Source organism: Erpetoichthys calabaricus, chromosome 6, assembly GCF_900747795.2.
Source record: "Erpetoichthys calabaricus chromosome 6, fErpCal1.3, whole genome shotgun sequence".
NCBI lineage: Eukaryota > Metazoa > Chordata > Cladistia > Polypteriformes > Polypteridae > Erpetoichthys > Erpetoichthys calabaricus.
Window position 1 is genome coordinate 144,343,110 of NC_041399.2, and position 26,310 is coordinate 144,369,419.

At 36.8% G+C, this 26,310-nt stretch overlaps 1 protein-coding gene across 1 annotated transcript in view; it reads right to left on the reverse strand.

Annotated features, from left to right (window-relative positions):
* Positions 1-26,310, reverse strand: part of adcy1a (adenylate cyclase 1a) — a 554,748-nt gene that overhangs the window by 318,252 nt on the left and 210,186 nt on the right. The gene's annotated exons all lie outside the window — the stretch shown is intronic.

A 26,310-nucleotide genomic window follows, 5' to 3' on the forward strand; every position in this document is an offset into this window, starting at 1 on the left:
CTCAATTCTTCACTTCATTTGTCTTTTAAAATGGAAGAAAACTGTTTTATAACATTTGTCAAAAAAAAAACCTGATTTAGACTGTGTCACACATGTGCAAATAGGGGACAGCCAAAGGGCTCGATCAGGCGCGAAAGAACGCAGAATAAGAGTCTTGAACAGAGCACAAATGCTTTCTCTCTTTCGTTAGCAGAAAGAAAACACCACATCCTTACTGAAGACTCTCCTTCCGGCTCCACAGGCTTACCTAACTTCTGTCTCATTCTGATGACTTCACCACTGCCCACCTGCTTCTGACGTCATCTTCGGATCCTTCAATCAACCTCACATCCGTTTGCTTTCATTTCCTGTCAGCTGTATTTCCTCTTATGTCTCCATAAAAGCTCCAGGATCCCAATGTGTGATTGTCAAATGTCTATTGTGATTTATTTTGACCGTGATTTGAATCTGAGATTCACAACCAGTATACGGGGAGGCTCCTTAAATCTTTACCTGCTTATTTGTGTTCTTCTTTTGTCACAACTGTTTATTCATTTTCAATGTTTTTTATACCACAGAGCATTTGCTTCGAAGTCCTCTTTGGATGCTCAAGAGTTTCACTGTTTTATTTCTTTTCAATAGAGACTGGACATGTTTTATGGGATATCTTCTGCTTTTCATATAATATGACTAGCATGTTAAATTGACTTTAAAAAAATTTGAAGTTAAAAATTTTCTTGATCAAAGAAACTGTTGTTCCGGTTGATATTTTTCTAATTTGTACAAGATGCTGTGTATGATTTACCAGCCAATAGGTGAAATCTGAGTTGTGCCCTGTCCAGGAATCATTCCTGTCTTGTACCCAATGCTACAGGGAGAGACTATTTACCCATGTGACCCTGTATTGAAATAACTTGTGGGATTACTGTGCCTAAATTCCATACCGAAAAATAAATGGCTATAACTATGTGTATGTAATAAAGGAACTGAAAATGGCTGAAGAGTAGCAAGTATAAGACTTCAGATTTTTAAAAGAAAGTATGTGATTAAAAACCTTTGTTTACACCAATACAAAGTAAATAAAACACAAAAAAGAAAACAATGGTGCTGTTTTCAGTGGATGAGGGGATTGGGGGTAATCATATCGTGAATCATATAGCTGAAACTAGTTTTATTTTTTGTTCTTATATACTTGCAACACAGTGACATGAGTGGACTGATACAGTGATATTCAATTGGGTGCGGGGGTTCCTCAAGTGAAACTTTGAGAGGCACAATAACAGCATAACAATTACTTATCAGTGCACTAAGAAACATTGTCTGTACTCTATGTTGAAATTAAAAGCACTGCTCAGAAAACATACACAGGGTGAACATGCAGCAGACAGCCTCCAGATATGGTAATTGAACCAATGATGCTTGAACTGTAAAACTGCATTCCGTGACACTGCAAAGTCATAATGAACAGTACATAAAAATCAAGTGTAGCCATGAGTCCCTCATCAAACATGTTGTTCTCAATAAAGTCGAAACTTTTCTAGAATCTGACTCAAGCTTTGTTCTTAATGATACGTAACAGTGCATAAAAATGAGCTGTTACATACACAATATATATGTTGCCATTTACACACAGCTGTGACATGTAGTACAAATAACCAATTGTAGACAACTATACATCATTAGAATGTTCTGAACCACAGCTATCCAATGCTAGTGAGCCTTACATTGTATGTGGCTCGATGTTGGAGGGATATTTGATAAAAGCAGATTAACTCAGTTGCTTGATGTGCTGCTTGCCTCGGGGTATATGTGTGCAAATCATATATTGTAATAATGAAAAAGAGCAGACAGCATGGAAACTTAGGATTTATTTGAAAGAAGATACCCTTGAGTATGTAAAAAATACCATTATTTCTTTTGATTGACTCGTGGGTTTATTGCAGCTTACACAAATAACTTTGAAGTATCTCGGTGTCCTGCCTGAAGGACAGCTCATGCAACTGGTTGAAGACCAAAAAATTGAAAAATGAAACCAGCAGATGAAAAACCAAAACCTAGGGGAGCTAGACAGTAATGGTCTGTAAGCAGGGATAAGCAAGATGCTAGAAGATCAATAGGAAATTGTTGAATGCATAAATGAAGAAGTGACAAATCTCAGACCGAAAGATATTGCAAAAAGATTCTGACTATAACTAACAACAAATCATTTCTCTGTCTACAAAGTTTATTATTTTATTTAATCTGAAAATGTGGATGCAAATTAATACACAACACCTTCTTAAAAAGTCTGTTTGATGTCACATTTAGTTAGCACAGACAACCAGTCATTTGAAAAGCTGCATATGATGTTGCTGTGAACAATATGGTCATTATCATGAAAACCATAAAAAAAAGGGCATCACAAAAATAAAAACTAGCAATATTAAAATCATAATAATAATGTAAATGGTGCAATAAAATGCACACAAATGTTCCAAGTTTAAATGACAACTCTATTTATAACAGTAATTTGCTTAGAGGAGCCCTCAACAAGAGCTCTTAAACTAAATGACTGAGGCACTGCTACACTAGCAATCAGTTTTACCCAAAGTACAAGTGCTTCCTACAGTGAATACCTTGAAGATTTATTTCAAATATCTTATAAATGTTTGCATATTAATCCATTTCAAGATAATGTACTTTCTAAATGTAATACTCAAATATTCAAGAAAAACTATATACAGTATATGTAGCCAAATACTCACTGAAACTAATAAGTACACTCCACACAAAATAAGGAAGTTTTTTTTTGTTTGTTTGTTATTTTCACAAAAAAGGAATACATTCTTAAACTGTGAGGATATTGTAGGTTGCAGTAACTGGGGCTCCTGACCTCTGCAAAATTTAGAGGGTAATGTAATACAGTACTGTGCTACTGAGTATCATGCAATGTACTGTACAACATTTTTTTATTTTTAAGCCTAGTCAGATACTTTCCTGCTGTATATAAGCATAACATTCTCCTTGCAGTAATTCTTCTGATGTGCCAAAATAAGGTACTATTGCCTAAGGGCCACATTTAAAAGAATGCTATGACCTTGGATGTACTGTAATTCAGGTCCTGAAAAGTGAACCTATAACGAGCTATAAATAGTTGTGTGCTGACAGAAATAGATAAACTTGTGGAAGGAAGAATGTTCTAAGCACAGACAGATCCTTAGAGTTGAGCGTGGAGAAGAGGGAACTTGACCTCATGTGATAACCATTATAAACTCCTGATTACTAATGGCTAAGTTAGGCACACATTTTTTTTAAAGATTGTAGTCTTCCTGCTATCCTTTTGTCTGTATGTGCTTTAATGAAGGTCTGTATTTTGTAAATTTGACAATCTAGCCACTAACTAATGACAAGCAACTTGTGCATTTGGAATTCTGGGTGGTGCCAAAGCTGTTCAGTTGACACAGAAAATAAGAAACTAAATTACATGGATGTTATCAACATGATATCCTGGATTTTTCAAATGTTTTTCAAAATTATTTAGGCAGTACATTTAAGGACTTCACAATGTTATATTGACTACAGTGCTTAAATAACAAGTAGCTGTTTTTCTGCTCACTTTTGATCTATTGTCAAAAGAATGTAAGTGAAACCTTTGAGATATATATATATATATATATTGTGGACCACCAGGTTGCATACACCTGCCCCAACCTAACACAGACAGACAGACAGACACAAGTTCTAATCCAACACACATGCTTTATTTACAGTTGGGGGAGTGTTTTCTCTCCACCTACATCACAGTATCTTAAGCAGAATTCAAAGTCCTTTACTCTTTCTCTCTTTTCTCTCTTTCCATCCTTCCACCTCCACTCCCTCTCATGTAAGCTTCACCCACCTCCTCCCAACTCTGGCTCCCCAAATGGAGTGAGGTGGCTCCTTTTATTCAGGTCCTGGGGGTGTTCCAGGTGGCTCATCAAGATTAAATGGAATCACTCGCAGGTGTGGTAGAAGTCCACTATAGGGCTCTGCAGCTCCTCCTGGTTGTCCCCACGGATCCCAACAGGGCTGTGCCAAACTCCAGCTCCTAGCATGCCCTGCAAGATTCCGCAGTGCCACAGCTGCCCAGGAAGGCTGCCCTCTAGCGTCCCAGGGGAGGTATTGCCTCACCGATGCTCTCTCCCCAGGTCCTTCCATCACACACTATATATAATCTACTATATAATAAAGCACTAATGTCTGTTTGTCCAGTCCCTCTGAGCAATCTGATTGGTTGGTTTGACTTTAACGACATGACAAAAGAGGAAATGTGAGTGTAAGACACACAAGGAGGAGAAACAGCATGGGAGGCATATGGAAAGTCACCTTCAAAGACTGCAAGTATAAAAGCGGACAGGATATGAGAATGCCACCTCGAAAATAATGACAGTCTGTGAAGACTGTAACATGCTCATGAGAGGGAGCGTCGGTGAAAAAAATGTTCACTCTTACACAGAAAATTAGCCAAAAGTGCACGTAGGGCAAAAGATAGCAAATATTTTAAAATTATTATATTACCCGCCTTCGACAGGTAGTGTAGCTAGTAGAACATAAACTTCTGTCAGCATTTCAAATTATTAGGTGTAACTTAATGATTAAGTTACCAATAACAATTTATATGAAATAAGAGGCTACATTACCTCTAGATGGTAGAAGATTGATTTGTATACAAGAAAACAAGTCAAAAATACAATAGCTGTTTTACTCAAGCAGCAGTAAACAACAAAGTCAAAGCCTCTTTTGAACTACTAATGTAATCATGGTGTTAGTTTACAACATAAAACAAGGGAGTTTAGTTATCAGTGGATGATCAAAATTATTACAAAGCAGTATGCAAAACATATAATAAAATAAGTCAAAACTTGTTCATGTGTTCAATGTACATTTCCTGTATATATTTACAGGAAAGTAAATTTCATTAAATCACACATGCAAGAAGGAACAGTTAAAAACATTGCATTCTGACGTGAAACATTTAATATGAACTATTACACACTCAAAGAAACCTGAAGGTTATCCTGTTAGTATTGAGCACAAGACAGGGACTATCTAAGGACAGACTAAAAGGTCATCATCGAGGGTATCATAAACAAACTGATAAAGAATCAAATCAGAGTATCCCAATATTCATGTCTTTGGGATGTGGAAAGAGACCAGATCACATAGAGAAAACCCACAGAGACTCAGGGAGAGCCTGTAAAAGTCAGTGAAAATGGTGAATTACTTAGATTCAAACTTAGGTGCCTAGAGTTACAAAACACAATTAATAACAGTTGTGTTGTATTGCCATCCAAACTAAAATATGTAATATGGAATTAATACTTTTGAAACTCTTTTCTTCGTTACATCTGAAGTATATAATACATAGAAATGTATGAATAAGAGTTAACAGCAATAATAAATTGTTTTTTTTCTTTAAAAACACTTAATTATTTGTCATCAAAAAAAGTCAAATTTAATCTTTTCAGACAAAAAAAAACTATTTCTAGTGACAAAAATGGCAGATAAAAAACTGAAGGATAATAGTTTGCCAAAGCACACTAACCTATTCAAATAAAACTGAAACAAGGTTTTCTGACAGCGAAAACACAAACAGTATCTCAAAAAGAAGAAAGGAAGCGCCTTCAGTGTGCAGTGCACTGTTAATATGCTGAGGCTTACAGAGTGTTAATTACATACACAACCTTATTTATGTAATATTGCACATACAGTTTTATTTTACAATGTAAATGACATTTTTGTATTACTAAGAAAAAAAAATTTTGGAACATCCAATTATTATGAAATTTTAGAAAGCATTATCTGACACTGAATAAACTAAAACAGAAACCAAAAATGTAACAATAAAGTTTCTAATAATATATCTTAAATGTATTTCTTCAGCTACATCATTCTGAGAGGAAATACTAAAGAATTAATTTGTTTTTAAATCTTGCTCTATGGGGTTGCTGCCTTTAGAAAAATATACACCTTTAAAAGGGGAAAAATTACTACAGATTAACTGAAAAAAAAGATCAAATTAATTTTGGCTATAGGTAGGTTAGGTTTTAATTATATCATATGTATTGACTTTTTATTCTAAGGGTACACATCTCAGTGAGGAAGCTGTTCTATAGCTTTTGAATAATCAAACAAACCTGGTATGATAATTTAACCAACAAGTAAATGACCTGCCCCTAGACAGTGCAAATATTTATTAAATGATACTAGGCAGAATAATGAGTCTTACACTCTGGCAATGAAGGTAAAGTAAATTTCTTTCCAGTTCTCAGCTTGGAAAAAATCAGCAAACATTTTGCCAGCTTCATAGGTTTTCATATACAATGAATGTCTTTCAGCTTTTCTATGGTGAAATCTAATCACAATATACAATACACAATGAAGAGAAAATGAGCATTATATAATACAGTTTCTATGTGTTTTATTACATTGTGTATCTGTTTCACTGCAAGTTATTTAAACAGTGAAAGCTCTTCTGTACAATGTATATCAGGATACACTCATGCCTACTTTTGTATCTGGAAGCACTAAAATACTTTATTATCTACTGCTTTACTTAGCTGTATACTATAGCTCTGAAATGTAAAATTGCTATCTGTGTTTGAAATGTTCTTCAGCAACACAATATGAGAAGACAATATAATTATTACAAAAATCTTCACCCCAAAAAATCAAATTGGAGTTTCAAAACATGTTTGCATTAATTTAGACTCATTTCCATATAACATGATCCACATAATGTCATTCCTTTACCTATATTTTTCCTCAAACAGTATAATTTCATATAAATATACAGTACAATTTACTATGCAAATGTAATCTGCCTATTTTTTCACTTATTGCCATTTTCTCAACATTTTTATACACGGTGAAGTTTTCTGGTAGTGTAATAAAAATAATATTTTATTTCTTTCACAGTATTTTATATCAAGAGCTCAACTAAAAAGGACTTTGGGAATTATGTTCTTCCACACCTGACCTGACATAATAAGAGTGCTAAAACCTTTTTTTCTGCAAGATCAGTTTTCAACTGAAGAGGGAATCCTCTAAATTGTTAAAATTCAGTCAACTAGGATATTAATGTAAGTGGTACTTCAGCCGAAAATAAAGCTCAAAACTGAATTCACGAATTACTTGTAAGTGTACTGAAGTGCCATCATTCAACAATATTAAACATTTAGTCTCAATAGAATACTGTTCAGTAGCTCTTTTACTTAACACACACAGTAAGTATTCAGCTTTACTGATTCTCTGCTTCAGACTGAAAGCCAAACATCCAAATGCTATTGATTTAGCTTTCATTTGAACTAACATGTGATTTCAGAATAGAGTATGATATACAAAACTAGAGACACCAGGAAAAACAAACCATTGCAAAGTAAATGCTGTTTATAAATTCTGAATCAAAGTAGTACATGCTGTACAGTATTAACAAAAAATATTTTATAATAGTTTGCAAAAGTCAGTGTTTTCACTTTCTAGATATTTGAAAATTACTATTAAATTCATATCTTTAATAATATTTACCTTTGTTTGAGATAAATGATACTACAAGAGAGTTATTGCAATTTGTAAGAGATATATATTCTGACAAATGAGTATTGTAACTATCATATTATTTATTATTTTAATTAATGGAATAAGGTAATATTTAAACATTACAATCGGAAAAGGTACCCACTCTACAGTTAGTCTTCCAGTTTCAAAGCATTCATCAATAAAAATAAAAACAAAACTGTTAGGGAGTCATATGACCTGCTATAATACAGTAAATTAATTTACAGTGTAACAGAGCTGAAATTGTACTACAGTAATATAATGTGAGAAAGATAATTAGATATAAGTTCATATTATTGCTTCTGTGGAAGACCTTCATGCCTGGAGTAACACGGACTTGACTACTAAACTCAAGGACCCAGAGCAGGCAGAATCGTATTTTTTAAAACTAGGCAATATTGGTGTAATCATGCTGCTTTAATGGTGGATTGTACTTATAAAATCCAGCCGACTGAAACCAGCCACATCCTGAATCATATTAAAATCATAATATTGCTATTTGCAAAATTACAAGATTATTAAATTTTATGAACATAGAAATTCAGAAGCCATTAGAAAAGTTAAAGGAAAGTTGGATGCACCGAGTAACCTAAAAAAATATGATTCTAATGACAATGTTGATTTAAAGATAAAAAGAGGTTACAAATAAATGTATATGTTTATTAGAACTAAGCTAACAAACTCTTTTGTTATCTTTAGTATAACATCTGCTCGCTTTCAGGTCATTCTTTATAGAACCAAGAATAGTGAAAACCAAAGGGACAAGGCACTGCCATTGCTAAGCAATTCAACCTGACATGACAAACATTCAAAACCTGACAAATATTTGCATACATCCATACTGTGCCAGCTCTCTCAGTCAACAGTAAGCATATATTGCATGTATTCAGTTGAAGCATGAGCCAAAGCTCTCCATCTAGCTCCACTTTTAAAATATTAACCTTTCACACGGCCAGGAAGGGGAAAAAGGGACATATCCAAGATCTCTGGAATTAAACAAAGAATTGGTATTTGCTGGTGGTGCAAGCAATGTTGGGAAATTCACATTCCATATTATGTGTGTCATGAAGGAATCTTTGACAGAAGGAGAGAATATTAAGAACAGCATTTTTGCCAAATACAAAATTTCTGAGAGGTCCTTACCCTAGCCTGATGGATAAACTAGTAAGGATTTCCTTGCTGACATGTTATTATGTGGTCAAACATGACTGTGTGCTAGAAATACCGAGATTTAAATAACCAATTAAGGCATTGCACAACAGAAAAGAAAAGAACGAAGAAGCATAAGAACATACAAAAAATAAATTTACTCCTAAAAATAATGTTCACTGGTACAGACAGAAATAAAATTATATAAAACTGCAACTGTTAAAATTACATCAGCCAAGAATCTGGTAGTTTTCCTTACCAACAACAAGATAATGCAAATGTCACAAAAATAGTAATGATGAAATGAACACATCCAATGACATCATAAAACACCAGCCTTGACAAAAAACAGATGACCTATGGTCAGATAGGTAGTAAGAAAAAAAATGTAAAATACATTAGAAAAATCCAAACAAGATTGAATAAAAATGCACTCAGGTAGATGTCAGTCCTGACAACAGCTACAGTCAGGTCCATAAGTATTGGGACAGTGACACATTTTTCATAATTTTGGCTTTGTACACCACTGCAATGGATATGAAACAAAGCAATCAAAATGTGATTGAAATATAGACTTTCAGCTTTAATTAAAGAGGTTTAACAAAAGTATTGTATAATCTGTTTAATAAAGATAGATACTTTTATATATGCCCCCCACTATTTTCAAGGGCTCAAAAGTATCTGGGCAAACTAATATAATCATAAATATAATGATCATTTTCAATATTTGGTTGAAAATCCTTTATAGTCAATGACTGCCTGATGCCTGGACATCTTGTCTATCTCTAAGTGCTGGGTTTCCACACTAGTGATATATGGCCAGGCCTTTACTGCAGTTGCTGCTTGTTCATTGGACATTCTGACATCAGTTTTGTTTTCAGCAAATGAAAAGCATGTCCAGTTGAGTTGAGATCAGTTCATTGACTTGGCCTTTGAAGAATTTTCCACTGTTTTGCACTGAAAAGCACTTGTTTTGCTTTTGCATTATGTTTTGGCTCATTGTACATCTGTACGTTGAAGCTTTGTTCTATCAGTTTTGCTGCATTTAGCTGAATATGAAGAGACAGTATACCCCTATAGACTTCAGAATTCAACCTGCTACTTCTGCCAGCAGTCATATCATTAATAAAAACAGGGTTTGTCTTGTTTTCTCAGCCTAATGATGGACTGTTTTTAGTTGCATGGACAGCTCTTTCAAACTCATATTGACAGTTCAGAGTGACATCTTCCAAATGTAAATTTCACACTCAGAATCAGTTCCAGACCTTTTACCTGCTTAACCCTGTAAAACCCAAATATTAAAAAAAATGAGCAATTTTTTTTTTCTCCTTCCAGATGTTGTTGTAGGAGGCCTCTGATGCAGAAATGAAAGAGTTTTTTAAATTTTTTTGTTTTAGTTAGTTTTTAGGGATATGTTGTAATATTGCAACATTGGGCCTAGTTGGGAGCAGAACTTCCACTTTTTGTACTTACACTCTCTAAACAAATATAAACACCTAAGGGTTTAATTGCAAGTTTTACTGTTCATGTACCACCATAAGACTATATATTATGAATAATAATTGAACAACATTTGCATTTTTATCAATTATGATTTATTGATAATCATAATTTATAAAACAGGATAAAATTGTATTTAGTCAACTTAATGAAAACTGTCTATAACCAATGACTATTCATTTGCAGTGATAGTCCCAAAAATAGTTCTTGTCATCTGAAAAGCAGAGACGGACATTGCACTTGCTGCACAGCATGTTGGTATATCCTTTACCACTGCAGCATCCTCTCTTTGTTTTTACGGGGAAATGTGCAATAATGTCCTTGCGCACATCCGGGGGAGGATGCACAGATGACCTCTTGGCTGAGATCCTATTTGCTGGACTCCCATCACCTGAAAATGGCCTCTTCTGCGCATTCAAAGGGCTCCTTGATGTTTCTGGGCTCTTATTGCCTGACGATGGTCGCCCTCTCTTTAGTCTGTTGGCAGCAGCATTCATCAATATAAGAGAAGATGCGAGTTGCGCCTGAAACTGTCTTCTGTTCAAAATCTCCTTCTTAGGAATGCTGAGAGCTTTGCAGTCCCGCTTGTAGAGGAGCCAGGCGTTGATCACAGCAAGGATAATGGTATGCCAGAAGATGTATATATACCAGCGGCGTGATTTTATAGGGAACTTATATTTGGCTGCAAATGAGTCCAACAAATCCACACCTCCCATGTATTTATTGTAGATACCCACAATGTAAGGCCTTTCAACTTCAATGTAGGTTCTGGTGGCTTTGTCCCAGCATTGAATTTTTTGCACAGGCTCTGGGCCAGCAAAGGTTGACAGAAGTGTAACTGCCCTGTTGTCATACCATTTGACAGTACAGATGTTGTGGTTCCCCTCCACTCTGGCATCAAAGCTTCCTCTCCCCTTTTTCTTCAAGCTCTTTTCATCTTCAAGGTTACAGTTGGGTAGGCGTACTTGCCTGGCTGTTCCCACATAATGAATTCCACAATCAAGGAGCTTAGCTACCAATGGGACAGAGGTGAAGTAGTTGTCTGCGAAGATCTTGTAGTTCTGACCTTTGTGGAGGAAAGCTTAATCACAATATCACCTGACAATCCAAGTTCAGATTTGGCTCTTTTCCCATCAACACTGCCTTGGTACACATCGAAGTCACAGAGCATGCCAGAGATGCCAGTTCTTACCCACAGTTTGCACCCCCATGGGTGGGGCTTGCCTCGCATATATTGCTTGATGCAGCTGAATTTCCCCTTGAAAGGAATCATCATCTCATCCACAGAGTTGTGCTATTCTGGTACCACCTGCAGGCATTTCTCTCTGAATGAATCAAGCCATGGTCTGAGTTTCCAGAGTTTATCTTTCTTTCCTGTCTCCGACACTGTCAAGTTGTTTGTGAAATGTAATGATGTCAACAGGTCAGCAGGTCAAAATTCCAAATTATAACAAAGAAATTACATGCAGAACTGTGGAATCATTATAGACATTGCATATCTATTATTCTATTCTAGTTTTTTTTATTTCCATATGTGAATATGAAGTGTAAAGTCCCCATGCAATATGTAAGGTGCATATGCTACTTTGACTACCAACCTCACCCAATGTTGTAGAATTACAACATGGACATAATAAGCTCAAAATCTAATTTGATGAAAATATTCCACAGTAACTTAGTATCTACATGCTCCTAGACATTGTAATAAACACATAAAAAATATTTCAGGCGTTTTACTTACTTGAATCTTGTTATATCCAGTCCAGTAAAACAAGGGGATGAGCTTCAAGGAGCGGTTGCAGGTTGAATGAGTTCATGACCAAATGGCCAGGCACATATACATATTTACTATCCAATAACATTGCAAGGCTAAACAATATGACTCAATGACTATGTAAATGTGGTCATTTAAAAAAAAAAAAAACATTTACAGGTATATTTTCAGGAGAGCTAAAGGTAATGTAGCAATTTTACAACAGTGGGCCTTGCAAGGTTAATAGTTAATGAAACAATGAGAGAACTGCTCCACCTGGGTATGGAACAACTCGTCTGTCAAATGTCCATATACTTTTGAGCCCCTAGGAATGAAGGGCTTTGCTGAAAAATGGTTGTCATTCCTAAAGATATTTTTGGTAAACCCCTTAAATTGAAACTGAAAGTCTACACTTCAATCACATAATGATTGTTTTGTTTATACAGTATATCAATGTCCAAATAATTATGGACCTTACTGTATGCTATCTTTTAAATGTATAAATATAGCGACACCCAGAGGGATGCATGAAGGTGATTTTGTGTGGCCAGAGATGCACATTTCTCTCTCTCTCTCTCTCCTCACCAATTTCTGGCCAATTTTGAGTTGTAACTGCAAGCCCACAGTGGCTGCAGGCTTTTGGTTCCAACCACTTTTTAAACTAGAAATCAGTCCTTTTGTTTTATTAAACAAACCATTTAACTAGGTATACCATGTACCTGTTAACATTCTGCTGTGACTACAGTTCCTTTCAGAATATATTTTGCTTTTCTGGAAAAAATTAGCAAAGTGGACTGGGTGAGATTAGAACCCACCAATCACTCAACTTTTTTTAGTACCTTATTAATACTTGATAAGCACACATACAAGTGAAAAATGACACCAATTTAACTGGTTATCTGCTGTCATATATGTTTATTCTATTATTGTAAAGCACTTTGGCCACAGCATTACTATGTTGTTTTAAATGTGCTATATAAATAAATTGATATTGACATTGACATTGTTTATGGCTATTACTTGTATTCTGGTTAATAAGACCAAAAATAAAGAATTTAAAATTGTTGACAAGCAAGAATATCAAAATCAAGTAAAACTCAAAACATGAAAATTGAGAGACAAAGTACACTGGCCATAGTGAACATCTTTATGAATTTCGAAAGTAAAAATCATATTACTATTAACTCCTAGGACAGCAGACAGACCAAACTTCAATGAACAACCAAATTAAGAAACTGATTCAAACAAAAACTTGCTGCAACTAAGACACTCAAGGACAAACATTGGTAAACCCTGGTGTAAAGGAATCTTTTAAATTAACAGCCGTTCAGAAGAGGCTATATGCTGCTTTCATTTAATTCAAGATCCTGATGCAAGAATCGTTACAACAAGAAAGTACATAACTCCAGTTCTAAAGTCTTTACATTGACTTTAGGTTAAGCTGAGTGCTTAAATCCTCATTCATCATTGCCTTGTGGACTGGGGTGATAGATGAAATAGCAAATACCTTGCTTACCTATTCAAATGTATCATTACTTACAAACGTGAGTATGCATTAAGATCTTAAAATGCTTGTCTAATAAATATTCCAATGATTAACAAAATAATAGTGTAAGGCGGAGCTTTAAGGTATACACATCCCAAAAACTGTTAAATGATCTGTCGCTTTATAGAACAGATGCCCCTTTGGACTCAATTTTTATATCTGAGCTGAAGACACACTGCTTTAGTCAAGAATCCCCTGATTAGAGCTTCTGATTCACTATGCATATTGTATCTCTATTTATTAGTCATAATTCTGGGCTGAAGACACACTACTTTAGCCAGGACTGTGACATTGTCTGAATTTGTCTGTTATAACTGACCATGGACCCCCAGAGCTTTATTTCTCCAGAAATGCTGCTGACTGCAGTTTTTGAATTCCTTTAATCCATTATCAACTGGCCATCATTCAACAATAATATTAATGGACAGGTACGGTTAGTTTGCATTTATGTTAGTCAGTTTGGAACCCAGCCAAAGGGGATGCACAAACCAGTGTGTTTCTTCGTGCCGGTCCCAAGCCCAGATAAATGCGGAGGATTACGTCAGGAAGGGCATCCGGTGTAAAATTTTGCCAAATCAATATGCGGACAATACAAATTTCCATACCAGATCGGTTGAGCCTCGGATTAACAACGACCGCCACCAGTACTGTTAGCCAGCAGGGTGCTGGCGGAAATTAGGCTACTGTTGGCCGAAGAAGAAGAGGCGGGATACATGTCTGGAGGCAGGAGGAGAGGAGGAAAGTAAAGAGAGTGGAACTGAGGGTAGGAACTTTGAATGTTGGCAGTATGACTAGTAAGGGGAGAGAGTTAGCAGATATGATGGAGAGAAGGAAGGTTTATATATTGTGCATACAAGAGACTAAATGGAAGGGGAGTAAGGCCAGGTGGATTGGAGGTGGATTCAAATTATTCTATCATGGTGTGGATGGGAGGAGAAATGGGGTAGGAGTTATTCTGAAGGAACAGTATGTCAAGAGTGTTTTGGAGGTGAAAAGAGTGTCAGACAGAGTAGTGATTATGAAGCTGGAAATTGGAGGTGTGATGATGAATGTTGTTAGTGCATATGCACCGCAAGTTGGGCGTACAGTGGGTGAGAATGAAGATTTTTGGAGTGAGTTGGATGAAGTGATGAACAATGTACCCAAGGGACAGAAAGTGGTGATTGGAGCGGATTTCAATGGGAATGTTGGTGAAGGGAATAGTGGAGACGAGGAGGTGATGGGTAGGTATGGTGTCAAGGAGAGGAATGAAGAAGGTCAGAGGATAGTGGATTTTGCCAAAAGGATGGACATGGCTATGGTGAATACGTATTTTAAGAAGAGGGAGGAACATAGGGTTACGTACAAGAGTGGAGGAAGATGCACACAGGTAGATTAGATCCTATGCAGAAGAGTTGATCTGAAGGAGATTGAAGACTGCACAGTGGTGGCAGGGGAAAGTGTAGTTAAGCAGCATAGGATGGCGGTCTTTAGGATGACGTTGGAGATCAAGAAGAGGAAGAGAGTGAGGGCAGAGCCAAGGATCAAATGGTGGAATTTGAAAAAGGAAGACTGCAAGGTTGAGTTTAGGGAGGAGGTGAGACAGACACTGAGTGGCAGTGAAGAGTTGCCAGACAGCTGGGAAACTACAGCAGATATAGTAAGGGTGACAGCAAGAAAGGTGCTTGGCATGACATCTGGAAAGAGGAAGGAGGAAAAGGAAACCTGGTGGTGGAATGAGGAAATACAGGAAAGTATACAGAGGAAGAGGATGGCAAAGAAGAAGTGGGATAGTCAGAGAGATGCAGAAAGTAGACAAGAGTAAAAGGAGATAAGGCGCAAGGTGAAGAGAGAGATGGTGAAGGCTAAAGAAAAAGCGTATGATGAGTTGTATGAGAGGTTGGACACTAAAGAGGGAGAAAAGGACCTGTACCGATTGGCTAGACAGAGGGACCGAGCTGGGAAAGATGTGCAGCAGGTTAGGGTGATAAAGGATAAAGATGGAAACGTACTCATAAGCGAGGAGAGTGTGTTGAGCAGATGGAAAGAGTACTTTGAGAGGCTGATGAATGAAGAGAACGAGAGAGAGAAGAGGTTGGATGATGTGGAGATAGTGAATCAGGAAGTGCAACGGATTAGCATGGAGGAAGTAAGGACACCTAAGAAGAGGATGAAAAATGGAAAGGCTGTTGGTTCAGATGACATACCAATGGAAGCATGGAGGTGTTTAGGAGAGAAGGCAGTGGAGTTTTTAACCAGATTGTTTAATTGAATCTTGGAAAGTGAGAGGATGCCTGAGGAGTGAAGAAGAAGTGTACTGGTGCCGATATTTAAGAATAAGGGGGATGTGCAGGACTGCAGTAACTACAGGGGGATAAAATTGATGAGCCACAGCCTGAAGTTATGGGAAAGAGTAGTGGAAGCTAGGTTAAGTAGTGAGGTGATGATTAGTGAACAGCAGTATGTTTTCATGCCAAGAAAGAGCACCACAGATGCAATGTTTGCTCTGAGGATGTTGATGGAGAAGTTTAGAAAAAGCCAGAAGGAGTTGCATTGCGTCTTTGAGGACCTGGAGAAAGCATATGACAGGGTGCCTCGAGAGGATCTGTGGTATTGTATGAGGAAGTCAGAAGTGGCAGAGAAGTACATAAGGGTTGTACAGGATATGTGTGACAGTGGTGAGGTTTGCGGTAGGAGTGACGGATGCATTCAAGTTGGAGGTGGGATTACATCAGGGATTGGCTCTGAGCCCTTTCTTATTTGCAATGGTGATGGACAGGTTGACAGACGAGATTAGACAGGAGTCCCCGTGGACTATGATGTTTGCTGATGACATTGTGATCTCTAGTGATAGTAGGGAGCAAGTTGAGGAGACCCTGGAGAGGTGGAGATATGCTCTAGAGAGGAGAGGAATGAAGGTCAGTAGGAACAAGACAGAATACATGTGTGTAAATGAGAGGGAGGTCAGTGGAATGGTGAGGATGCAGGGAGTAGAGTTGGCGAAGGTGGATGAGTTTAAATACTTGGGATCAACAGTACAGAGTAATGGGGATTGTGGAAGAGAGGTGAAAAAAGAGTGCAGGCAGGATGGAATGGGGGGAGAAGAGTGTCAGGAGTAATTTGTGACAGATGGGTATCGGCAAGAGTGAAAGGGAAGGTGTACAGGACGGTGGTGAGGCCAGCAATGTTATATGGGCTGGAGACGGTGGCACTGACTAGAAAGCAGGAGACAGAGCTGGAGGTAGCAAAATTAAAGATGCTAAGATTTGTACTGAGTGTGACGAGGATGGATAGGATTAGAAATGAGTACATTAGAGGGTCAGCTCAAGTTGGACGGTTGGGAGACAAAGTCACAGAGGTGAGATTGCGTTGGTTTGGACATGTGCAGAGGAGAGATGCTGGGTATATTGGGAGAAGGATGCTAAGGATAGAGCTCCCAGAAAGAGGAAAAGAGGAAGGCCTAAGTGAAGGTTTATGCATGTGGTGAGAGAGGACATGCAGGTGATGGGTGTAACAGAGCAAGATGCAGAGGACAGAAAGATATGGAAGAAGATGATCCACTGTGGCAACCCCTAATTGGAGCAGCCAAAAGAAGAAGAAATTTGGAATTGCTTTGTGTTATTGTCTGTTTAACCTAATCTCTACCAACAGTAAATGTGATTTTGCAATTACATAATTAGTCAACTGTAAAGTTGTAATTACATTTTTCCTGTAAACTTATTGTTGTGCTATGAGCCTACACTCAGTGAAGATCGCTATACAAAAATGAACTGAATGAACTATTTTCATAAGAAAGTTTAGAAAGTTAATTGATCACAAATCTAATTACAAACTGGGAGTGTCAAACACTCGCTCAGGGCTGGACCTACTATAACTGTGTTTATCTTTATAACAAATGGCAGAAAAAAACATTTATTATTGCTTATTACTAGAGCATTACAAAACTGGCACTTCTTCAGGTAAACAGATAAACTTATATGAATTAAATATTTACTATATGAACATTCTAATTGTGGGCGGCACGGTGGCACAGTGGGTAGCGCTGCTGCCTCGCAGTTGGGACCCCTGGGGACCTGGGTTCGATTCCCGGGTCCTCCCTGCGTGGAGTTTGCATGTTCTCCCCGTGTCTGCGTGGGTTTCCTCCGGGTGCGCCGGTTTCCTCCCACAGTCCAAAGACATGCTGGTTAGGTGGATTGGCGATTCTAAATTGGCCCTAGTGTGTTCTTGGTGTGTTTGTGTGTGTCCTGCGGTGGGTTGGCACCCTGCCCGGGATTGATTCCTGCCTTGTGCCCTGTGTTGGCTGGGATTGGCTCCAGCAGACCCCCGTGACCCTGTGTTTCGGATTCAGCGGGTTGGAAAATGGATGGATGGATGGATATTCTAATTGCATTTCTTTTTCCAAACCGTTTAACATCCAGTTGGTCCTCATGTATACTAACCTAGAGAAAATCTGTTGTGAATTTTTTTGTCCTTACTTATGCCTATCTGAAGTATGCTATGCTACCGCGGTATAAACTACTTATAAAACATGACTGAAATCTCTTACAGGTTACACATTAGAATATGCAAGCTTTCGAGGCAACTCAGGCCCCTTCTTCAGGCAAGATGTAAACATCTTGCCTGAAGAAGGGGCCTGAGTTGCCTCGAAAGCTTGCATATTGTAATCTTTCTAGTTAGCCAATAAAAGGTGTCATTTTGCTTGGCTTTTCTCTACATTCATAATGGCTAACACGGTACAACACCCTAGTACTACAGGTTACACATTAAAAATAAATAGTTTCTAAGACAAAAACATCACCCAATAAAAACGGGAGAATATTTTCCTTGAATGTCTGATTAAATATCAATGCATTCACATGGTGTGTGATATCATTAAGAAATGCCTCTTCATGTAAAAACAATAAATCTGAATTATACTTTTCATCCAAAATACCTCCACAACACTTCATAGAGTGAAACATGAATCTAACACCCTGTCTCCATTCAGTCCTGTAATTTCAGATTGTTACTCAGCTCCCATATTTGATTTTTATAATCAGATGCCATAGAACACATCTGTCGTTTCAGAGCATAGGCAACAGTAAATATTAATATTTTGGTGGCACATTTCATTATCTGTTTAATATGAAAATGTTTCATTTTACACAGTGGTAACCCTAGAAACGGTATGCTGTTGTACAAGAGTAAATCATGTGTTTCTGACTTTTCTTAAAGAAATGTTTCTTCTCTTTCACGTCTGTTGTGGAATGAAATATTGTATATAAGTTGATGAATATTTTGTATGTTTTTATATTTGTGAGTCAGGCAAAGCAAGTAGTGTTAGTATTTTTGGATTTCATGTATGAGAACAGGAATACTTTTATGAGACTTTAGGACCGACTCGGGATGTGAATTTTATGGCAGGGTTAGGGGGGAGTACTTCAAACCGGTTTGACAAGTGATTCTCTGCAGGGCATACTCTCAATCCCTGCAGTTTATCAATTGGTCTTAGGTGCAGGTGTGAAAAGGCAGTGTGGGGGATACAGCATCTGACCAGCTTGGCAAGAGTGACTGTGTTTAGACTGAGAGTGCAAAAGCCATCCACAAAGCCATAATTAAAGCAACTGGGGGGAGAGTTGTACCGGAATTCTACTGGTTTAAAGTTGGCTGTTTGAGATTGGTTTTGAATCAGAGGCCACTCAGCACCACAACAACCTATTGGTGTAAGAATGTGAAAAGAGAATCTATAAATTTGGTCACTTTACCCCTCACTCTCTCTCTCTGTCTCTCACACTAAGGCCAGAAAGACAACACACTGAGAAGCACAACTCGGCAGCCATATTAAGACATGCAGCCTTCTCCTGAAGAAAGCTGAATAGAAATGATGACTTAACTAGTGACATTTAAGTAACCGCAACTCTGTGTGCCACCTCAAACTACACATCAAGCATTTATCAGGTTGTACAGTTGCCAATATTCACATGTACTTTGTTTATTGTTATTATTTTATGAATACAAAACATTATTTAAAAATTTTTACTCGACTTAATTGCCTGAAATAATAAATGTAGAAGGGAAGGTGGGGAGAAGTTATAAAGTACAATGTCATAAACAGTGGCTAAGTCCATGGGATATGAGGCATTCTGATAAAGTCTATGCAATAAAGAATACAAAAAGGGAAAGAAGAGTAATACAGAAGTCTACCAAGACAAAACAATGTCACTAGTTGAGCACTATCAAAGACAAATATTTCTTAAGACATAATACCTATTAATTATTGATTTACTTTTAACAATGCAAATTTTATTGTCACCTGACATTTGATTACTCGCTATTTTGAATGCTCTAATACTTCCAACTATGCACTGTAGGAACTTTCCACTTTCGTTAAACTATTACATATAAATCTGGGCTATAGATTATTACACACTTCCATTTAAATTTATCTAAGTTAAATTTTCATAATAAATAAATGATATTCTTTTTCACTTTCATAAGGAAATATTGATGTGAATATTGAGCTGCTTAATAACAAATAATTTACTGGCAAAGTTTTTCAAAACAATTTACACTATTTGTGAATCGTTACACAGGTTTATAGCTTCTTCTGAATAAAATCTTATTAGCTGTTTCAGTTTTTTAAAGAAAGTTTAATTTTTTTTTTTTTAAATTTATGGTGCCATTTAGTATTCAGTGCCTTGAAAATTTCACATTCTTTAAAAGTTTCATATTCCTTATGAAAACTAAACGCTTTTTGACAGGTTAAAAAAACAGAGACATTTAGTGCGTTTTCTTTCTAATTGTAACATAACAGGTCATAGGCTATTCCAAACGTACATGCTATTTTCATACCAATAAAGAATTAAATGACCTTGAGTACATCCTTAAGAGCAGGATTTTGCTGGAGTGAGCCAATCTCACTCCAAATGAATCAAAATTCATAGTAAATTATTTAAAAAGACACAGGAAAAGGTACAGCGCAGCTGCAGACAGATGAATGTGTTTGGTAGCTAAAGCTTCAAAAGAGATAATTAGGAGCCATTGCTAAACTAGTGGGCAGAGGCGTAGAGCACAAAAAAAAAACTTAACTGAAGATGCATGAAATGTAGACATTTTATGAAGTATCAGTTCTTAAAGCAGTATATAAGACATTGTTTTTGGAAACGACCTTCTCCTGCTAGTTCAAAACATTATCAGTCCCTGATGCCAAAACAATGAATGCCCGATGTCTTTAAGTTGGGGCCTCTCTGGATCTTTAGAGAAGGTTTTTCCATTTCAAATTCATGGTATTTGGACTTAAAAATGCTGTTATCTTTTGAGCAAATAGAGAAATTAGTTCTTGGAAAGTTAAAAGAAAAAAAAAATCTGATTTTTTTTTTATCAAATTATGGTTTTGTACTTTTTACATGCAGAATTTTGTACATATTCTTTTGATTTTTCTTACATTTTCAATGTATAATTAATTTTTATAGTCTTTTTTTGCTGCTTAACAGAACCATTTTCTGTTTTGTTTTTACTGCCATTTTGTGCACCACATTGTTGGCATCTTATCATCAAAAGACCTTATCAGGCCATTGGTAATTTAGATTGCTACACACTATCTGCAGAATACCAGATTCTGGATACAGAATGTACACCGTTTGTGTTTAACTAGTATCATATCTTCTTAGGAAGTCAAGATTTTCTGTGGTTTTTCAACTTTGATTTTTAGTTGAATTATTGGGCTTTGGTGTTTTGGCGGTTATTATATTCATTTTGACCCCAGCCAGTTTCTGCCTTTCTCATCTCTTGTTTATGGTCGCCATATATTTCTTTACTACTTATTATTTACTCTGACAGAACACCAACAAATAAGCATCTTCTTGACTTGGTAGCCCTATTATGCCAGCTCAGTCATGCTAAACTGAACCTGCATGTGAAGATGCAGAGATATACCAGCAAAATGTGATTGCTGTTGTTGACCATTCCAAAACTCCCACTTAGACACTTATTTAGTCTGTAAATATCCATAGTGTTAAAGTGATGATAAAACAAATGCACTTTCTCAACAAGCAAAATATTATTTGGTAGCGAGGCACTGATTGAGTGGCAGGATTCAATTTACCAACCCAGAAAATCTCTATAAGCACCACCCATGCAAGCTTAAATCATACTTGTCATTCCAGCAACATTGGGATTACTGCCATTCTGATCCACAAATTTGTAAAAGAAAATCTCTATCACCTACCTAGTGATGACCTCATTTACTCAACAAAAAGTGTCAGGTTGTCCTATGGACTGAGGATACATGGGACTAATTAATACCTGAAAAGGAATAAGTTCAAATAGTACTGCTTGTTTTTAGGCCAATCAATGGCCTAAAGACATCTCAACAGTGTCAAGAGAAAAGGGGTGGCAGTTATGACTTCATGTGCTACTCATTTGAGGACATAGCTTACAAAACTCTTGTCTACTGCATATTTACTATAACTCTTGACCATATATTTTAATAAATACAAATGTGGCATTTTAGCATTCTTTCATTGTCCCTATTTTAATGAAATTATTTATTACAGTAATGTACTGAGCTGCACTAAAAGCAGCCAATTCAATTTTAATGGTAACATACTGAGACAACATTTGATTAATTTTTTGTGTTAAGAGTATCAAGATACATTGTTATGCCATATTTGTGTTATGAACAAAACCTAATAAACTCTGTAATATTCAGAATCACACATTTGTGGTTAATGAAGATGAAGCAAGTTTTTAAGAAGTTTTTATTAAGTTAAATTTGGACTAAAAAGGCAGCATGTTGTTACAAGCCTACTTGATCCTTATATAATTTGTTGCTCTGATATTAGTCTTTGGCAGTAGAAATAAAAAAACACAGCCATAAAGCTGAGAACAAATGAACTTGAATATGATTAAGGTTATACTTGGCAGCTTTTACAGACTAAGAGGCTTAAGTTAAATAGCAGGAAACAACTGAGGTCTAAAGGGATGGAATACATTAAGAAGAAACAACAATAATGGAATAAAATCTGCTCATTTGAGTTATAAATACAATCCTTCATCACTACATACCAACAGCTCTAACCAACAGTTGTGAATCCTAGTCACAGAATGTTAAAATGACTCAGATTGCTTAAACAACAAACAAATACACAGTTAAGCCCTTATACACTGGCACTGGCCTGAATTCACATAATATTATGTAACTTTGTGTAGGAGGTGTTAAAGTATATATGACAGGTTTTAGTAAAGCAGTATTTATTAAATATTTCTTTATACATACAGTAGAAAGTTTGAATGAGTAAAATTATTTAAATAACCAGCAAATATTTATGTGACATGTAAGAAAAGAATGTAGAAGCAGAGAGTGAGAAAAGATGTAAGAGGCAAAGAAAAAGAGTATACTGTATATTGTTACAGGAGGCTGGGGGTCAGACCCAGCCTGGATGCCTGGAAGGACCGGGAGGTGGTCTATAGATCCCTCGGGCCATGAGGGGGCAACCACCCTGGATGATGAGGGGACCGTGGGGATGGAGCAAGGAGGCTCAAACACACTGGGGCCAGTGGCCACCACCAGGGGGCGCCCCGAGCGTTGTAGAGCCCGGGAGACGATACTTCCGCCACACCTGGGAAGGTGGAGAAAAGACCTTCTAGGGACGCCCAGAGTGCTTCCAGGTGCAAGGGCAGCACTTCCGCCACACCAGGAAGTGCTGCCAGAAGAACGTCATCAAGCATCTGGAGCACATCCGTGTGAAAATACAAGGGGCCGCCTTCCTACAGTCAGGGAGCTAGAGTCGGGAGTGGGAGCAGGATGAAGCTCCAGTGAGGAGAGGAAAGGCAGCCCACAGACATCCAAAGAAAGGCCTGTGTGGAGGGTAATTGGTGCTGGGAGCACTGTGTGCTGGGTGGACTTATTTCTAAGAAATAAACGTGTGTTTTATAAAGAAGTAGTGTTTGTCTGATGGTGTTCGGACCCGTGCTCACAATATTATACTAAATTTTCTCATAAACTTACATGGTAGTAACTCAATAAGCACTTAAATTGGTACCTTCCATTGTACACTGTGGCTAATCAATATTGCAGTTGCTGTTCATTAACAGCCTTCCTCAGACAAAAACTATAGTATTGTAGTTAATTCAGAAGGGGAAATTGTCTTTTCACATTACTACTTGGTGCAGGGTCAGCCATTGTACAGCATCCCGGAGCAATTTTCAGCTTAAGGGCTTTGCTCAAGGAGTAGGGTCCGGCAACCTTCCACATACCAGAGCATACCTCAGAGCCATCACTCTGCCCTTTTCCATTCTAGTAATTATGCCAATTTAATATAAAGAACTTCCAGCTGCAGAGTGCATTCCTGTCATTCCTCAAATATTCAAATATGTGCTAAACGTGCACTTTTTGCTTCATCATATTTAGGTTTTTATCCTGATGGAACACTCTGTTGTCTCCACAAACTTAATGAGCAACACAAATTCAGTTTTGCTAGATCATCTTTAGCAATGAATTAATTTGCTTTTAGCAGCCCCTTTGTGAGATGGAGCTGCTGCTAATGCATTAGTTGTGGTCTCATTAGACCGGTGTGGTTGCATGCTTCCATTTTAAAGCATCATTATGAGCTGAGTCAGTTTAATATCTGGCTAGCATGGAAGATTCAAAACACCTACATTTATTTTTAAATAAAATGTGTGATACTCACCACCCTTTGCTGAAATTCAAGGCCTGCAACTATATTAACATTTAGTCTGCATAGTATTCAAATTCTTTCAACAAAAAGGAATTTTGACAAAAACCAACAACTTAGCGATAGCTAAGCTACAAAGTACTGAAATAAAAATGTAGGTTATTACATATGAACATATTAAGCAGCTATAATGTCATATCATGTTTCTCTTTCTCATTACATGCACTCACCATAAATAGTGTCCCTTCAAGATTTGGTACATTTTGCATATGTATAGCAAAACAGGGTCTGACTCACTGCAATTCTAAACATTAGAAGTATTCCAACTCCTTTGCTGAACAATCTGGGAAAGTTAATATTAACAAGGGCGCTGATGTCTGTTTTAATTAATCTATGTTAAGTTTTTTTTATTTTTGTTTTAAACTTTCACTCATAACAGCTTAGCTGTAGCTCAAAGGAAAATTATGCTTCACACAGATTCCAGCTTTCATTACTCCACATCCACAAAATAACACTGATCAGTTTTATTTTTTCCAATATATTTTCTTTGGAATGTGAAATTCATCAAATAAAATGAGTCCGAAATAAGTTGAACCAGTCTGTTGTACATATTGGTGAGAAATAGTGTTGTTTGGTGAAATTCACCAAAGTGTTTCTTGCCGTGAATTCGTCAGTTTTTTTTTTCAATTTTTTTCAATTTTCTGGAAATTTGCCCTGCAGCCTAGATTAAAACTTTTCCCCAGCACCTCATGGTGCTATGTATGGCCAGCGTGACATCACACAGCTGTAGAAACCATGTACAGACCTTACATACATGCGTACAGCAAGATCATTATGGAGCTGCTATTGGCATGGGTGATGCCATCACCTCACCAGGACTCCAGCCTTCCACCCTGCATGCATTTACAAAAAAAATACAAAATAATGACTTGCAGTATTTTTATTTGATGGGTACATTAGCGGACTATAATGAGAATATTATTAGTACTGTCACCGGATTTATAACACCAAATCCTGTTGTTGTGCCTCATGGATAATTATGCATGAAAATTAGCCATGTGCAGAGTATATGATCTCAGAACAAGTCTTAAAGGAGCACACCCCCAATCCCTGAGAAAGAAACACATGTGACCCTGTGAAATAATAATATTAACAAAAGATGTCTTACGGTTTATAAGGTATTTCCATCTTCTTCATGGAAAAAAATAGTGTAAAGCATCTGCATAGAAATCGGAAACAAAAAAATCAATTGAGTGACACCCGGTGCCTGAAATCAAACAATGGAACAAGTGTCTGCTTTGTTGAAGACTAAGGTATTCCCCAAGATTGGAACTCTGCAAGTGTAATAATATCTATATAACTTTGCTTTGCACCCTCCCCCACCATAACCTATCATTTACAGAGGAGGAGCAAAAGTTTTAGATTTGTTAAAAATTTCAATCTCCTTTTTTTAACAAATGTTGCTTTTTAGGGACCTCTAATACCGGAGACATCGATATCTTGATGATGGGTGTGTGTGTCTGTCTGTGTAAGTAAATACTGTTGTCTAGCAGGAAATTGTAGTCCACTCTAAATGACTAAAAGTATCTATCTATCTATCTATCTATCTATCTATCTATCTATCTATCTATCTATCTATCTATCTATCTATCTATCTATCTATCTATCTATCTATCTATCTATCTATCTATCTATCTATCTATCTATCTATCTATCTATCTATCTAAAAAGACCCATAATCTAAACATAATATTACTCACTGATGAAAGAAGACAATATGTATCAGGCAATATCTCTTATTTTAATTATTATTGTACACCAATTGATGTCTTTATCCAAAAAGACACAGGAGATGTTGTAGCTGTTTACAGAGTTTTTCTTATAAATTCCTTGCCTATTTAAAAACTGCACAACATAAATTTGCATTTTTCTTATAAATTCCTCGGCTATATAAAAACTGAACAATGTAATTTTGTGGGGGGAGGGGTTGTTTTTTTAATAGATAACTCAGGGGTAAGCAAACTTACTGGGTGGCGGGACTAATTGTCAGTAACGAGTCATACAGTGGGTTGCATAAAGTCTAGGTGTGCCTATTAACCCAAATAATCTAGAGCATGTAGTTTTAATGACAAATGTTAAATTATTTCTAGGAGCATGTATTTTTAAAGTTAACT